The 17898-nt window shown below is 47.9% G+C and overlaps 1 protein-coding gene across 6 annotated transcripts in view; it reads left to right on the forward strand.

Annotated features, from left to right (window-relative positions):
- The first annotated feature begins 5033 nt into the window (after window positions 1-5033).
- Window positions 5034-17898, forward strand: part of GARRE1 (granule associated Rac and RHOG effector 1) — a 109573-nt gene continuing 96708 nt past the window's right edge. For 5 of the 6 annotated variants that reach the window (XR_011617402.1, XR_011617401.1, XR_011617403.1 and 2 more), the window contains exon 1: window positions 5034-5118. The gene's annotated coding sequence lies outside the window, so the exon portion shown is untranslated. Of the gene's footprint in view, window positions 5119-15309; window positions 15388-17898 lie in introns of those variants that run through there. The other variant, XM_011765293.3, reaches the window with a different exon arrangement.

Raw genomic sequence — 17898 nt, forward strand, 5'->3', positions numbered from 1 at the left:
CTCCCCAGTAACTGGGACTACAAGTGGGGGCCACCATGCCCAGCTAATTTTTGAAATTTTTTGTAGAGATGGATTCTCACTTTGTTGCCCAGGTTGATCTTCAACTCCTAGCCTCAAGTGATCCTCCCACCTCAGCCTCCCAAAGTGCTGGAATTACAAGTGTGAGTCACTGCACCCCGCTGGGAGTAAATTTTTTTTTTTTTTTTTTTTTTTTTTTTTTTGAGGCAGAGTCTTCACTCTGTCGCCCAGGCTGGAGTGCAGTGGCACCATCTCGGCTCACTGCAAGCTCCGCCTCCCGGGTTCGCGCCATTCTCCTGCCTCAGCCTCCGGAGTAGCTGGGACTACAGGCGCCCGCCACCGCACCCGGCTAATTTTTTGTATTTTAGTAGAGACGGGGTTTCACCGTGTTAGCCAGGATGGTCTCGATCTACTGACCTCGTGATCCGCCCGCCTCGGCCTCCCAAAGTGCAGGGATTACAGGCGTGAGCCACCGCGCCCGGCCGGGAGTAAATTTTAACCTTCTTGGTCTCCCTTGGCAGGATGTGAAAGCTGTGAGATAGGCTGTAAGCCCCAGGAAGGGTAGCTGCATTCCAGAGTCCGCAGGATTTGGGAACAGGTCTGGAGACGGCTGGCCAGACACACGTGGGCAGGTGTGTCAGAGTCTGCCCCATGGAGAAAGGGTCAATTTAACATCTCATTTGTGGCTGGTTGTGGTGGCTCACACCTGTAATCCCACTACTTTGAGAGACCAGGCTGGTGGACCGCTTGAGCTCAGGAGTTCAAGACCAGCCTTGGCAACATGGTGAAACCCTGTCTCTGCAAAAAATACAAAAACTAGCCTGGCATGGTGGCGTACGCCCATAGTCCCAGCTCCTTTGCAGGCTGAGGTGAGAGGATGACTTGAGCTAAGGAGGTGGAGGTTGCAGTGAGCCAAGATCATGCTACTGTACTCCAGTCTGGGTGACAGAGCCAGAACCTGTCTCAAACCAACCAACCAACCCATCTGGTGTTTACCAAGTACATCCAGGTGTGGTCACTGAAGGATTCTGTGGCAAGGTCCAGTGCCCCCTGGGGCTTGTAGCAAGAGCTAGGGGGACCTCTGAATAACAGATGGGCTTATCTGAGACTGCAGGAGCCACAACTGGCACACTCAAAAGCTTGCCACTGGCCAGGCATGGTGGCTCATGCCTGTAACCCCAGCACTTTGGGAGGCTGAGGTGGGAGGATCGCTCTTGAGTTCAGGAGTTCGAAACCAGCCTGGGCAACATGGTAAGAGCCCATCTCCACCAAACAAATGACAAAACTTGCCACCATCATTTCTAGCCCCTTTTCCAGCCTACAAAAGCAAGAGGACGCTAGCACCCAGGCACACTTCCTCCAAGCCAGCTGTCCTCTTCCCTCTTCCCTCTCTCCTCCTGTGGTTCAGGTTCTACAGCTCAGTCCATCATGTCAGGAACACTCTTGCCCTACTCTCCATTACTCAACCTTCTGAAGAATCCTTGCTCAACCTTCTTCCCTTTTACGTAAAAGCTACTGGACAAGTCCCTTAGTAGAAAGATGTCTACAGGCCAGCACGGTGGCTCATGCCTGTAATCCCTGCACTTTGGGAAGCCGAGGGGGGCAGATAACCTGAGGTCAGGAGTTCGAGACCATCCTGGCTAACACGGTGAAACCCCATCTCTGCTAAAAATACAAAAATTGGCTGGGTGTGGTGGCAGGCACCTGTAATCCCAGATACCCAGGGGCTGAGGCAGGAGAATCGCTTGAACCTCGGAGGTGGAGGTTGTAGTGAGCCGAGATCGTGCCACTGCGCTCCAGCCTGGGTGACAGAGCGAGACTCCATCTCAAAAATTAATAAATAAATAAAATAAAGGAGATGTCTATGGTTGTCAACCTGCAGTGAATCCTCAGTACTACTGGGAAATTCTACCATGTTTCTTCTGTCCACTCACCTTTGTGCTTCCAGACCTTTCCCACTCCCCTCATTCTTTGCTGCAGTCTAAGGTAAACCTAACACCAAGCATTTTATTTATGAATTCATTTATTTTGAGACAGAGCCTCGCTCTGTCACCCAGGCTGGAGTGCAGTGGCACAATCATGGTTCACTGCAATTTTGAACTCCCCGGGTTCAAATGATCCTCTCACTCCAGCCTCCTGAGTAGCTGGGACTACAGGTACATGCCCCTGCACCTGGCTAATTTTTGTATTTTTTGTAGAGACAGGGTTTCACTATGTTGGCCAGGCTGATCTCAAACTCCAAGGCTCAAGCAATGAGCCCACCTCGGCCTTCCAAAGTGTTGGGATTACTGGTGTGAGCCACCATGCCCGATCCCACCAAGCATTTTAGATCCCCTCCCTCAAGCCTTTTCAGAACTTCACAAGAAGAACCAGATCATCTCTCTCCTATAATCTCAGCCTCTTTCAACCAGATCCTCCTCTCTGACCTTAAAACATGCTTAACTCTTTTCTACCTTAAAAAATCAACCACCAAGGCTGGGCGCAGTGGCTCACACCTATAATCCCAGGATTTTGGGAGGCTGAGGCAGCAGATCACTTGAGGTCAGGAGTTCGAGGCCAGCCTGGCCAACATGGTGAAACTCCATCTCTACTAAAAATACAAAAATTAGCTGGGCATGGTGGTGCGTGTCTATAATCCCAGCTACTTGGGAGGCTGAGACAGGAGAATTGCTTAAAACTGGGAGGCAGAGGTTGCAGTGCGCCGAGATTGCACCACTGCACTCCAGCCTGGGTGACAGAGTGAGACTCCATCCAAAAAAAAAAAAAAAAAAAAATCAACCACTAAGAAAGGTATTCCCTCAATCTACACTGACATCTCCAGCACATACCTCTCTTATAAGCTCCAGATCCTCACATCCCCAAGCGCCTTCTTGGTGCCTCCTGTTTGATGCCATGTTCACACTGGAACTCGGGTCATTCTTCCCATCCTCCGCCCTCCCAAATATGGTCCTTTTCCAGGGTTTCCCAAAAAAGTGAGTGCCAGCACAATGGCTCATTCCAGAGACCCAGGAGACATTCAGGATTCCCACCTCTCCCTCACCCTCCATATCCATTTCACCAAATGGATTTTATTTCACCAAAGATTTTATTCCAAAATCTTTCTCAAATATGACTTTTTTTTTTCCATCCCCATTGCCACTACCATAGTCCATGAATGGTTTTCAAAGGGAGGTTCACGTACCTCATAGTATGGGAGGGCCATCCATTGGGATACTGGGAGAAAATATTAGAACTACTATATTTCTTTCCTTTTTTTTTTTTTTTTCCGAGATGGACTCTCGTTTCATCGCCAAGGTCGGAATGCGGTGGTGCAATCTCAGCTCACTGCAAGCTCCACCTCCCAGGTTCAAGTCGTTCTCCTGCTTTGGCCTTCCAAGTAGTTGGGATTATAGGCCTCTACCACCACACCTGGCTGACTTTTTGTATTTTTAGTACAGATGAGATTTCACCATGTTGGCCAGGCTGGTCTGGAGCTCCTGACCTCAAGTGATCCTCATGCCTCAGCCTCCCATAGTGCTGGGATTACAGGCATGAGCCACCACACCTGGCCCCTGTCTCTATGTTTTTGACGACTCTAGGTACCTTATGAAAGTGGAATCATATGATATTTGTCTTTGTGACTGGTTTATTTCTTTTGGCATAATGTCTTCAAAGCTCATCTATTTGGACTGTAGCTGGGATTACAGGCATGCGCCACCACGCCTGGCTGATTTTGTATTTTTAGTAGAGATGGGGTTTCACCATGTTGGTCAGGCTGGTCTCGAACTCCTGACCTCAGGTGATCCGCCTACCTTGGCCTCCCAAAGTGCTGGGATTACAGGCGTGAGCCACCGCGCCCGGCCTCCTTCAACACTGAATAATATTCTATCGTTATGTTTATACCACATTTTGTGTACCCATTCACCCGTGGATGGACAATGGGTTGCTTCCATCTTCTAATATGAACATGGGTGTACACATTTATATCCACTCTTGCCTCCCCTTCCTAGTCCTTCCTTCTCCACACAGCAGCTAGAGTAACCCCTTTATACTCTCAAGTATGGACAAATCACCTCTTGCTTAAAACTCATTAGTTTTGCGACACTGTCAAGTAAGACCTGACTTCTCACCACCCTGATTTATTATTAGAACACAAAACTGGGCGGGGCTCCGTGGCTCAAGCCTCTAATCCCAGCACTTTGGGAGGCCGAGGCGGGCGGAACACCTGAGGTCAGGAGTTTGAGACCAGCCTGGCCAACAGGCGAAATCCCATCTCTACTAAAAACACAAAAATTAGCCGGGCTTGGTGGCGCACGCTTGTAATCGCAGCTACTTGGGAGGCTCAGGCAGGAGAATCACTTGAACCCGGGAGGTGCAGCTTGCAGTGAGCCAAGATCACGTCACTGCACTGCAGCCTGGGCGACAGAGCAAGACTCCCTCTCAAACAAACAAACCCCACAAAACTGGAAGACATTTGCTGTTTCTTCTGCGTAACGTGTTTTCCTCCTTTCTCCAGTTTTTTTTTTCTCCCTTCTACCCCTTAGGACCTCAGCTCCTGCTCTTTCCCTGGGGGAATTCCGGCTCAGTCTCCCCTACTAGGTCAGGGTACTCCCTCCCTCTTACTCTTTCCCCTCCTACCACTTGTCACCATTGGTACTATATTATCACCCGGATTTGTGACAATGGTATTGTGTGTTTACCACTAAGGAATAAACTTATGAGGGAGAGAGCACTACCGTTTCCTGCAGTGCCCGTCGGGGCCTGGCATCTAGGAAACACTCCATGCGCCAGTAATCAATTTCAGTAATAAATTCAGGAGGACGCAGACGACCCCTCCCGCCTGGGGACCAAGCCATGGTGGAGGATCTGCGTGGACCTCCGGCTCTGGCCGCCGGTCCTCCACCTCCGCCCCGGCCGTCCCGCTTGGGGGTCCTGGGTCCCAGGAGAGGAGGCTCCGCGGCGCTCCCTCCCCGCCAGTGCGAGGGCAGAGCCTACTCCAAGCGCGGGATCCGCAGCCGCCCCGCGTCCGCCAGAGGCGGGGGCGGGGCCGGACCGGATACGTCACTTCCGGTGTACACAGCCGGTCCAAGGCGGTGCGCTGGGGGCCGGGGCGCGTCGCAGGTGAGGAGCGGGCGCGGCGAGCGCAGGCGGGGGCTCGCGGGCGGGGTCGGGCGGTGGGCGGTGGGCAGCTGGGCCGCGGGCCGCAGCCAGGGCTGACGGCGAGACGGGCTCGCGGGGCGCCGCTCCGCTCGGGGCCGCAGGGCGCGGGGACGTGGGCTCCCGCCCCTTGCCCGCCCGCTGTGGAGGACGCCGGGCTTTGCGGGCGCTGGCCGGGCCGACGGAAGCCCGGAGGGGCCTCCTGGTGCGAACCCGGGACCTGGGGGCGCGGCAGTGACTTGGCGGCAGCGGCACCGCAGGGGCGGGTCGGCGCCCGTCAGGCAGGGGAAGGGGGCGCTCCCTCGGGTCGCCGGGGCCCGGGAGGTCGCGCTGGCGCCGGGACCCGTTCCCGGAAGCCCGCGGAGGGAGGGCGGCCTGTTGACGGCTGGGGTCCGCTGGGGCTGGCGGGGGAGGCGGCCCTCACGCCACCCCGGGGCTGCCGGGCTGGTTGCGCGCACCTTCCCGGCGGCGCCAGGCTGCCAAGGAACGCGCTTTTCCGGCCCTGCGGAGCCCGCGGGCGCATTGGGCCCGAGGGAGGGTCCGCGGGGACCGGGAGGGCCGGGGCTGAGCGTGGAGGACCCGAGCCCAAGGGGCGAGCGCAGAGTCAGGGGTGTGTCTTCCTGCGCCGCACGGTGCGAGGAAAGGAGCATGCCTGGTTGGCATGATAAGAATTTTGTTTAGACTTTTCAGAAATTTTCCAGAGAAAGACTCAGCTTTGGGGGCCTCCAGTTTGAAAATAGCTTGTTCTGCTCCCTCATCCCCATTATAAAAGCAGTTCATTCTCCTCTCCTGGCAAAACACTCAAGACGACACAAAAAGTCTAAGGGAGAAAATGACTATCATCTGCCGGTCTACCATTCAGTGACAACCACTGCTAACATTTTGGTGATAATCAATAAATACAGATAGGTATTTTTATTTTATGGACTTTACAGTATGTGATTTAACCACTGATGAACATTGAGATCGTTTCCAGTTTGTCACAAGATAATTCTGCCGGAAGGATTCATCTGATATGGTCTTTTTTTGTTGTTTGTTTAATAAGAGACTGTTGCCCAGGCTGGTCTCAAACTTCTGGCCTCAAGCGACCCTCCCGCCTTGGCCTCCCAAAGTGTCGGGGTTACAAGTGTGAGATACTACACCTGGTCTGATTATTATCTTAGAATAAATTTACAAATGGGGTCAAAGGTAACTTTTTTTGTTTTTGAGACAGTCTTGCTCTGTCACCCAGGCTGGAGTGCAGTGGCGGCATCTAGATTCACTGCATCCTCCGCCTCTCGAGTTCGAGCGATTATCCTACTTTACTCTCCCGAGTAGCTGAGATTACAGGCGCCCACCACCACGCCCTGCTAATTTTTGTATTTTTAGTAGAGACAGGGTTTCACCCAGTTGACCAGGTTGGTCTCGAACTCCTGACCTCAAGTGATCCGCCCGGCTCGGCCTTCCAAAGTGCTGGGATTATAGGCGTGAGCCACCTTGTCTGGCCGTAACGTTCAATTTTTAAGAATACATAGCCGGGCGCGGTGGCTCACGCCTGTAATCCCAGCACTTTGGGAGGCCGAGGCGGGCGGATCACGAGGTCAGGAGATCGAGACCATCCTGGCTAACACGGTGAAACTCCATCTCTGCTAAAAATACAAAAAATTAGCCGGGCGTGGTGGTGCGCGCCTGTAGTCACAGCTACTTGGAGGCCGAGGCAGGAGAATGGCGTGAACCTGGGAGGCGGAGCTTGCAGTGAGCCGAGATCCTGCCACTGCACTCCAGCCTGGGCGACAAAGCGAGACTCCGTCTCAAAGTCTCAAAAAAAAAAAAAGAAAGTGTTTATTTTCCTTTGACATATTTGAAAAATTTTTCTGTCTCATTGTCATAAAAAAAAAATTCTGGCCTGGCGCGATGGTTCATGCCTGTAATCCCAGCACTTTGGGAGGCTGAGGCGGGCAGATCACTCTAGACCAGCCTGGCTAACGTAGTGAAACCCGGATTCAACTAAAAAAATACAAAAAAAATTAGCCAAGCATGGTGGCGCGCTTCTGTAGTCCCAGCTACTTGGGAAGCTGAGGCAGGAGAATCGCTTGAGCCCCAGAGGTGAAGGTTGCAGTAAGCTGAGGTCATGCCACTGTGCTCCAGCCTGGGCAACAGAGTGAGACTCCGTCTCAAAAAAAAAAAAAAAAAAAAAGAAATTCATGTTTGCTTCTCATCATTTCATGGTTTTATTTTTTTGCCTTTAGTCTACCTAAAATTCATTCTTGGTTTAAAATATGAAATATTTTCTAAATGGCTAGTCAGTTCCAGATTTATTCAATAATATGTAAACTTTATCATTTTATCATATTTTAGACCAAAAGTTCTAAGTATATGTTTGTAAGGGCTACTTACAAAGCTTATATTTAGATTTTGTGTATGCTTAGATGTTTTCAAGTTTCTTTAAAAATCACAGTATTTTCTTTTCACAATATCTTCACAATATTTTGTTTTAGAAAGAAATCATTTTCCAATACAAGTCCAGGGAATATTTCATGTTTGAGATTTTTTTTTCTTTTTATCTTTAAAACAAAAAGTTTAGTTTATTGCCGTTTCATTTGCTTTCTTGCTGACAGGATAACAAACTCCATATGAAGAGTTCAGGTTTGTTGTGGCAACTTTTCAGTCTGGCATTTGAGATTCTAATCTTCCTCTATTTTTGCACACAAATACGTAGGTTAGCATTGGAGACCAAGATAGAAAAGTTCTCAGATTCCCTTGGCAAGCCTAGATTTTTCAATCTAAAATTATCTCCGGATTTTTGGAAGACCATGTTTTAAGCATCCTTTTTTTTTTTTTTTAAGCAAATTGCACATGATTCTGTGAAAATTTTAGTAAATGTTTATTCTGTTGAAAACCTATAGCCTAATACATCAGGATCCATGTGTCAAGTGGGTCTTCCAAGTCTGTAGGAAAATAATTGTTTCTGAAAGCTAGCAGGCTGGGATATCTCATGGGTTGGGTGTCTACTCTTTTTTTTTTTTTTTTTTTCTGAGTTGGAGTCCCCCAGGCTGGAGTGCAGTGGTGCAGTCTTGGCTCACTGCAACCTCCACCTCCCGGGTTCAAGCGATTCTCCTGCCTCAGCCTCCCTCGAAGCTAGGATCACAGGTGTAAGCCACCACGCCCAGCCAATCACTCTCTCTTTTTTCCTCCTGTGACTTTGTCCTTAGTGAAAAATGATGATCTTCCTAGGTAGGCAAAAAAATGTTGATTTAGATAAGGAATTGATTTGTTTTGGAGTTATTGAAAAGCAGGTTGCCGTTTTCTCTGAAGTGTAAGTTCACAGAGAGCCTGAATGTTGTGTTTGGATAAGGAAAAACAGCAACAGGTTGTGCTTGTGCTTGAAATGTCTTTAACTCTACTGAAACTGCCCTCTTGAGGGTCCCCTAATTGATGCATGCAGTGGCCATTGCTTAATCATTTTCCTTGACTTTGATCTCAGGTATTTGGCATGGTGAGCTATTCTTTCTTCCTCTCGTGAATCTCCCATTGATTGGCCTGCTTTTTTCTTTTTCTTTCTTTCTTTTTTTTTTTTTTTGAGACAGAGTCTTGCTCTGTTAGTCTTGCTCTGTTGCCCAGGCTAGAGTGCAGTGGCGTGATCTCAGCTCACTGCAGCCTCTGGCTTCAGTGGCTCAAGCGATTCTCCTGCCTCAGCCTCCCGACTAGCTGGGATTACAGGTCTGTGTCACCACCCCCAGCTAATTTTTGTATTTTTAGTAGAGATAGGATTTCACCATGTTGGCCAGGCTGGTCTTGAACTCCTGACCTCAAATGATCCACCCTTCTCGGCCTCCTAGAGTGCTGGGATTACAGGCGTGAGACAGCATGCCCAGCCTTGATTGGCCTTCTTGACTTGAAACTAGTGTGGTCATTTCCTGAAATCTGTGACTGTATTTTCTCGTTTGTCTTTACTGCTTCTCTTCATACATATACCTTGGGGCATTTTCTGAAGCCTAGCTTTGTACCTCTCACCCTCCCCTCCAAAACATGTTCCTTCCCACTCTTCCAGTATATGAGTCCTGGGTAGAGAACTACCTCATTTCCTCACCTCTGCCACCACTTAGTGACCCTCGACTCAGACTTTTCTGCAAGTCAGCTCTTTTTCTCCTGCTCATAACCCCTGGACATATTCCTGAGGCCATATTTTCTCCAGGTGAAGAAAATATCACTTCTTGCCAGGCATAGTGGCTCATGTCTGTAATCCCAGCACTTTGGGAGGGCGAGTCGGGCAGATCATGAGGTCAGGAGACCAAGTCCATCCTGGCTAACACGGTGAAACCACATCTCTACTAAAAAAACTACAAAAAAATTAGCCGGGTGTGGTGGTGGGCCCCTGTAGTCCCAGTTACTCTGGAGGCTGAGGTAGGAGAATGGTGTGAACCCGGGAGGCAGTGAGCCGCAATCGCACCTCTGTACTCCAGCTTGGGCGACAGAGTGAGACTCCATCTCAAAAAAAAAAGAAAAAAAGAAAAAAGAAAATATCATTTCTTTGCAGGGACAAGGTGGGAGTTTTACTTGATCTCAGGAGTTGGAGACCAGCCTGGGCAACATAGTGAGACCTCCGTCTCTTAAAAAAATGAATTTTAGATTGGGCACAGGGGTTCATGCCTGTGATCCCAGAACTTCGGGAGGCCAAGGTGGGAGGATTGCTTGAGATCAGCCTAGGCAACATAGTGAGACCCCAAAATTTTCTAGGTGTGGTGGTCCGTGCCTGTCTTTCCAGCTACTTGGGAGGCTGAGGCGGGAGGATTGCTTGAGCCTGGGAGGTTAAGGATTCAGTAAACTGTGATTTTGCCCCTGTACTCCAGCCCAAGCAGCAGAGAGAGACCCTGTCTCAAAATAAATAAGTAAGTAAATAAATAAATATCACTTATCAAAGTGTCCTGTCCTTCCTGACTCTGAGGTTCTTACCAGCTGATGAATCACATCTTCCTTCTTGATATGGATGGTATTTGCCATTTGCTTTCTATGCCTATACCTTGATTTAGACTTTGTGCCTTTTTCCTAAGGGATTTCAGAATTAACGTGGTCCTACTCTGGATGTGAAAGGAACCCAGTGAATTTAGTCATGAATTGAGTTAGCTCACATTTGTGGAGTACCTACAGTATGGCCCAGTTACTTTACTGGAAGATCAGAATACAGAGCCTAACAGCACATCTTGGGAAGAATGCCAAATAAGCAATTGTCATAAAGTATCATAAGCGCCTAGAAGGGGAGACACCAAGTAACCTCTCCCAGTTTTCAGAGATCTTGCGTATCTTGTTCACTGCTTTGATCTCCAGGGCCTAGAACACAGTGCGTTAGAAATGAAGTATTTGTTGAAGGAATGAATGATCATCTGAGAATGACATCAGAATAAATGTTACACATATTAGCTATCTATAGAAAAGATATAAGTCGAAAGATATTTTGTAAATGTAGTTTGAAGAATCTCAGGGAAAACTTTAAATTCAACCAAACTGACCCAGCTATAACCCCAGGAAGGCATGCTTGGAATGCGTTTGTAGCCAGAAAGCTTAAACTTAATTTTGTATCCTCAGAAGAAATACTTGTGCTTCTGGGAGAGGATTGGGACAGTGTCTGGAAATTGGGGTGGCGGGTCCAAGAGAGGAATTAAGTGGTGTGTGTGTGTAGCACTGTCTGGGGCCCTGACCAGAGGAGCAGTGTGCAGTGTTCCCTCCACAAAGCCATCTGCACTAATGCACAGATGGGCGTGTCCCTGTTGTTGCCTCTGGCTTCGAGGGTCTCTCCTTTGCTTAGCGTCTGTCCTCCCAGTACCATCTGAGTAGAAGATAGCTGCATGTGGAGATTTCTTGGTAAGGAGAAAATGTGAGTGGTTGAGAGCTCTGCATCTAAGCTGCTTGGATCAGATCCTGGTCTTGGGATGCTGGCTAATCTTTCAGTTTTCTGATTTGTAGAATGGGGATAATAGTAGCACCTTTCTCTTAGTGTTGCAGTGAGGGCTCTGAGCACACTCCCTGGCACCTGTGATAAGTATTCAATGAGAGTATTAGCTCTCATTGGTGTTTATAAACTAGTAACTGGCCTCTGGTTCATACATCAGTCTTCTTTGAGCTTAGATAGCCTAAATAATCAGTCCCCATGAAACTGCTTGCTTCTGGTTGCATTGAATAAGCTGATAGACATTGGGAAGTAATGACAGATAAGCTGCTCCTAAACTGTTCATCCAGGAAATCCAGCCTGCAGTTCTCGGGAGACTTCCTGGAGAAGGCTGTTCTTGAGCTGAGTACCGTGGGAAAAAGTAAGTCCAGTGCCACAGCAAGAGGGGAGGACTCTTGGGCAGGGGCATGACACGTCCAAAGGTGTGAAGGTGAGAGCAAGCATGAGGTGTTTGAGCTGCAGGAGATTGAGGGTAGAGTCTGGACAGGTGTGAATAAGCAGTAGAGGGAAATGACATTGGAAAGTGGGACCAGTCCTTGAAATAACTGATAACAATGTCTAACTGGGCACTAACAGCACTTCAGGTCCTGTGCTGAGTCCTTCGACTCACTGTGCTAACGAGGTTTGATGCTGAGGGCTTTGTCTATATTGCCTTGTTCAATCCTCACAACAACCCTTTGATGTAGGTACTTACCTCTGGTATGTGTGGCATCATGTCACATGTCACCTGGTAGGTCTCTCTGTTTTTTTTTTTTTTTGAGATGGAATCTTGCTCTGTCACCCTGGCTGGAGTGTAGTGGCAGGCTCTCCGCTCACTGCAACATCCACCTCCCGGGTTCAAGTGATTCTTCTGCCACAGCTTCCTGAGTAACTGGGACTACAGGCGAGTGCCACCATGCCCGGCTTATTTTTGTATTTTCAGTAGAGACAGGGTTTCACCATATTGGCCAGGCTGATCTCGAACTCCTGACCTCGTGATCCGCCCACCTCGGCCTCTCAAAGTGCTGGAATTACAGGCGTGAGCCACCGCGCTGGCCTCAAAATATGAATTACCTTTTTTTTTTTTTTTGGAGGCAGAGTCTCTCTCTCACCCAGGCTGGAGTACAGTGGCACGATCTCAGCTCATTGCAACCTCCACCTCCTGGGTTGAAGTGATTCTCCTGCCTTGGCCTCCCAAGTAGCTGCGATTACACGTATGCACCACCATGCCCAGCTAATTTTTATATTTTTAGTAGAGATGGGGGTTTCACTGTATTGGCTAGGCTGGTTTCGAACTCCTGACCTCAGGCGATCCTCCCGCCTTGGCCTCCCAAAGTGCTGGGATTATAGGCGAGAGCCACCTCACCTGGCCTCTGCTTCTTGATTCAGCCTGCACATGGCTGCCAAGGTAACTCCCACTGTCTTATATAGGTTTAAAAGCTTTTCGTGATCCTGTTTCCTGATGAAGTCCAAGCACGCTAAGATTCTCTGACTTCAAGAAAAACCACGAAGTTAAAATGTAAAAATATGTACATCTTAGAATTTAATAAAAACAGCACAGGTGCAGATGTAGATCAAGCTCAGAGAAATAATCAGTGAAAAAAGCAAGGTGCAGAACAATGTATATTTGCCCATTTGTGCTTTTCTAATTTTAAACAAATTTCTCCACTTTTGAAGTAATATGTGCTTATTTGTTTTAAAATATATATATAGGCCAGGCGTGGTGGCTCACGCCTGTAATCCCAGCACTTTGGGAGGCTGAGGTGGGCAGATCACCTGAGGTCCGGAGTTCAAGACCAGGCTGACGACATGGTGAAACCCCATCTCTACTAGAAATACAAAAATTAACCAGGCATGGTGGTGGGTGCCTGTAATCCCAGCTGCCCGGGAGGCTGCGGCAGGAGAATTGCTTGAACCTGGGAGGCGGAGGTTGCAATGAGTGGAGATCGTGCCACTGCACTCCAGCCTGGGTGACAAAGCGAGACTCCATCTCAAAAATAATAAATAAAATAAATAATGTCTCCCTGTCTCGATAGATAGAGAGAGAGATACACATGAAATAGGTTTATAAGTGCAGAAATAATTTCTGGAATGACAGAAAAGAAACAGTGGTGGTTTTTGGGATGAGACCCCAGAAAACCAGGCTGTTAGGCTGAGTTAGCTTTTTCTTTGCATACCATTTTGTATGGTGTGAATTTTTTTCCCTGTGTATATGTATTTTCTTTCTTTCTTTCTTTTTCTTTTTTTTTTTTTTTTGAGACAGAGTCTTGTTCTGTTGTCTAGGCTGGAGTGCAGTGGTACAATCTTGGCTCACTGCAACCTCCGCCTCCTGGGTTGAAGCGATTGTCCTGTCTCAGCCTCCTGAGTAGCTGGGGTTACAGGCGCCCGCCACCATGCCTGGCTAATTTTTGTACTTTTAGTAGAGACGGGGTTTCACCATGTTGGCCAGGCTGGTCTCGACCTCCTGAGCTCAAGTGATCCACCCGCCTTAGCCTCCCAAAGTGCTGGGATTACAGGCGTGAGTCACTGCACCCGGCCTATGTTTTCATTTTAACAATAACTTTTATAATAAATGTCTATGATGTACATGGCTGTTGTGTAGAGTGAACGCTGCATAGAGGTTAAGAGTGAGGACTGTGGCCGGGCGCGGTGGCTCAAGCCTGTAATCCCAGCACTTTGGGAGGCCGAGGCGGGCGGATCACAAGGTCAGGAGATCGAGACCACAGTGAAACCCCGTCTCTACTAAAAATACAAAAAATTAGCCGGGCACGGTGGCGGGCGCCTGTAGTCCCAGCTACTCAGGAGGCTGAGGCAGGAGAATGGGGGGAACCCGGGAGGCGGAGCTTGCAGTGAGCCGAGATCGCGCCACTGCACTCCAGCCTGGGCAACAGCGTGAGACTCCGTCTCAAAAAAAAAAAAAAAAAAAAAAAAGAGTGAGGACTGTGTAAGACGGCTTGGGTTCGAGGCCTGCCCCTGCCTTGACCTCAGTTTACCTCCTCTGAAAATGGAGAGGTAGTAATACCTGCCTCCTGGAGTTGTAGCGAGGCATTACTGAGTTAATATTTGTAAAGTCCTTGGAACAGTTCCCAGGAGGTATGTGTTTGTCGTTGTCTGTGTTGCTCTGTCCCTGTGCTGTGCATGACAGTAAGTGTAAAGATGTGTCCAGCCTCTGTCTCTGATGCTCCCAGTTCATTTGGAAAGGGAGAGCACCAGCTAATGACAGAGACAGCAGAGGTTGCAGGAGTCAGAAAAGGCTCCTTGGGAGCTAAGGTGGCCGAAGATGGTTTCATCAAAACGGCGGATGTTAAATATGGGTAATTTCTAGAGGGAAAATAACACAAAGGGAGTTTTTCCAAGGTTGTGTGTCCCAGCCAGCCTGAGGCAGGCAGAGGAGTCAGAAACAGGACAAGAGCTTTGAGGAGGCCTGAAATTGGGACATGTCATGTGATGGCATGTCATTGTTATATGGCAGAGTTTTTCTTGGCATATATATGAGACAATGATATGATTTGTAGATGACGGCATCTTTGACTCAATGAAGTGTGGTGGCTCTGCCTTGATGTTTGGAATGGCTGTGAGGTGTTCCTGTGTGATGTATTTAACAATCCTCGTAATGCAGGGCACGTGGGTTATTGCTCATAGCCAGTGTTGCTAGTGAGTGTTCTTGACGCAGGCTTCTACATTAACTGTGAGTCTGTTTTAGGATTCATGCCTAGATAGAGTATTGCTTTCTTTTTTTTTTCAGTCATTTTGATTATGTTCCTTGTGTCTGGGCCACTGTCAGGTAAGTGTTTTTTCAAACTGACAGTTGCAAAGAATCATAATGGGAAGATTTTTGAAAGTGGAATTAGAGCGAGATACTACCTGAAAGAAAATATAATTTTCTTACTAAAAATGATTTTGGGATTAAGTACTAGCTAGATGCTAATTATGGCCAGGAAACCTGGAAATACTTGCGTCTTCCCTCACCCCACCCCCAGGTCCCAGAGGTGGATGTATGTGCATGGGAACAGAGGCGGGGGAAAGCTGGCTTGGTTCCCAGATTTGGGAACTAGCCACAAGGACATGTGCTGCTTCTGGGTGTCAAGGTGGGAGAGAATGCACTGCAACCTTGTGCTTGAGTCACTTTGTAATGTACTTTGTAATTCGAGGTGATGCCACTCCTCAACTGTGTCCCTTCTGTTCTTTCCTCTGGCTTGGGGTTGAAAGAGGAGGGAGTGGTGGGCAGGGAAATGGGAGGAGCCATGACCTCTTTCCCCTCCAGCGCACAGGGCACTACTTCTTTTAGTTTGTTGCCTGGACTTAGGAGTTGGGCCCGGAGCTGCAGGAAAGTAAGTTTTATTTCTGAAAGTTGTTTTAACTTAATAGATTTTGGGGGTTCGAGGAAGTTTGTTTTCAACTAGTAGAAGACCAGAATTAAGAATTGCAGGCCGGGCGCGGTGGCTCAAGCCTGTAATCCCAGCACTTTGGGAGGCCGAGACGGGCGGATCATGAGGTCAGGAGATCGAGACCATCCTGGCTGACACGGTGAAACCCCGTCTCTACTAAAAAATACAAAAAACTAGCCGGGCGAGGTGGCGGGCGCCTGTAGTCCCAGCTACTCGGGAGGCTGAGGCAGGAGAATGGCGTGAACCCGGGATGTGGAGCTTGCAGTGAGCCGAGATCTGGCCACTGCACTCCAGCCTGGGTGGCAGAGCGAGACTCCGTCTCAAAAAAAAAAAAAAAAAAAAAAAAAAAGAATTGCAGTGGAAGATGAAATGCTACCCTCTTACTAGTCCAGGGCCTCTTTCAGAGCAGTAGCTTTCATTTATGTAGACTGAGGGTATGGCGGAGGCTGTGCTTTATGGATGTAATCTTCAGCAGTACTGAGGCACAAGAGTTAGGCGACTTGCTCAAAGTTAGTAAGTGCCATTTATTCAGCCGATATTTACTAAGAGCAGGAATTCACATCTAGATCAGTCTGATTCCCATACCCATACTCGTAACTACTGCATTTTGGAAGTGTGGGGTTTCTATGAAGTTTCTTTGTATTGGAGCATCTACCTGAAAGGCGAGGAGCATTTTCTCCTTTTCCCTTATTAACAGTAAGCTCCTTGAGAGCAAGCATTATGTCTGTCTCTTCACTACTGCATCCTGGATGCTGGGAGCAGTGCTATGCACTTAGTAGAACCTTGGTGAACGTTTGAGTATGTGAAGGCTTATGGCGCAGATAAGTGGCAGAGTTGGAAGCCAGCCAGGAGGTGAACCATTGCGGGCCTGCTCTCTGGGGCTGTCTTCCCTGCCTAGCGAGTGGATGGTGAGGAATCATCTAGAATTTTCTCATTTTTTAATGTTTGACCTGCTGAAATATTTCTAGGGAAGAATGGGCTCCCTGGCTGTGACTCTGATTTTCTGTTTTTATTTTTTAATTTTTATTTTTTTGAGACAGAGGAGTCTCGCTCTGTCGCCCAGGCTGGAGTGCAGTGGCATGATCTCGGCTCACTGCAACCTCTGCCTCCTGGGTTCAAGCGATTCTCCTGCCTCAGGCTCCTGAGTAGCTGGGACTACAGGCGCCCGCCACCACACCCAGCTAATTTTTGTATTTTTAGTAGAGATGGGGTTTCGCCATGTTGGCCAGGATGGTCTCGATCTCTTGACCTCGGCCTCCCAAAGTGCTGGAATTACAGGTGTGAGCCATTGCGCCAGGCGACTTTCTAGTCTTTTTGAGGGATGGGAAGTTTTGCTGGGTATGCAGAATTGGAGTCAGTGTTCTCAGCTTGGAAGAGATGTTACAATTTAGTGATAACATTTTTTATGGATGCCTTAAATTCTCAGAAATGGTCTTGAATCTTAAGTTTATCTAAAATTTATATATATAATCCCTCTCCATAGTAAGAAAAAAAATTTCTAAATTATAGTTTGATTTATCTGTTAATATATAAGCTTCTGGATAAATACTTGTTTTTTTTTACCCATGTGAGGTTAATTTTGGATAGGTTCCATAGTGCAAAGTTGTTAAGAATGGCAGTATAGAATTTTTAAGTTTTCTTGGGCCAAACATGGTAGTTTATGCCTATATCCCAGCACTTTGAAGGGCTTAGGTGGGAGGATCGCTTGAGGCCAGGAGTTCAAGACCAACCTGAACAACACAGCAAGACCCCGTCTCTGCAAAAAAAAATAAAAAATTACCCAGGTGGGTAATTACCCATGGTGTGTGCCTATAGTTCCAGCTACTTGGGAGGCTGAGGTAGGAAGTTGCCTGAGCCCGGGAGATCGAGGCTACAGTGAGCCGTGATCACACAGCTGCAGTACTTTAGCCTTGGCAACAGAGCAAGAGACTGTAGGGTCTCACTGCAGCCTCAATCTCCCTGGCTCAAACCATCCTCCTACCTCAGCCTCCCAAGTAACTGGGACTACAGATATATGCCAGCACACTGGGCTAATTTTTTTTGTTTACTTTTAGTAGAGTCAAAGTCTTGCTATGTTGCCCAGGCTGTTCTTGAGCTCCTGAGCTCAAGCAGTCTTCCTACCTTGGCCTCCCAAAGTGCTGAGATTACAGGTATGAGCCACAGCGTCCAGCCAAGACCCTGTCTTTAAAAAAATAAGTAAAAACAAAAACAAAAAAATATAATTTTAAGTCTTCTTAAATAACTTTCTAATGGACATAATTAGTTTTCAGTAGTCCAACCATTTTTTTACAAGTTTTGAAAACTTTTTGGGATACCTGGGCTTTTTCACATTGTACCACACTGTAACAAAAATAAACTGCAGGTTTCTAACTGGTGTAGATTTTTTTTTTTTTTTTTTTTTACAAATTAGGTTTGAATAAATTATGTAATTGCTTTGTGATTTTTTTTTTTTTT

Source organism: Macaca nemestrina, chromosome 20 (genome assembly GCF_043159975.1).
Source record: "Macaca nemestrina isolate mMacNem1 chromosome 20, mMacNem.hap1, whole genome shotgun sequence".
Classification (NCBI taxonomy): domain Eukaryota; kingdom Metazoa; phylum Chordata; class Mammalia; order Primates; family Cercopithecidae; genus Macaca; species Macaca nemestrina.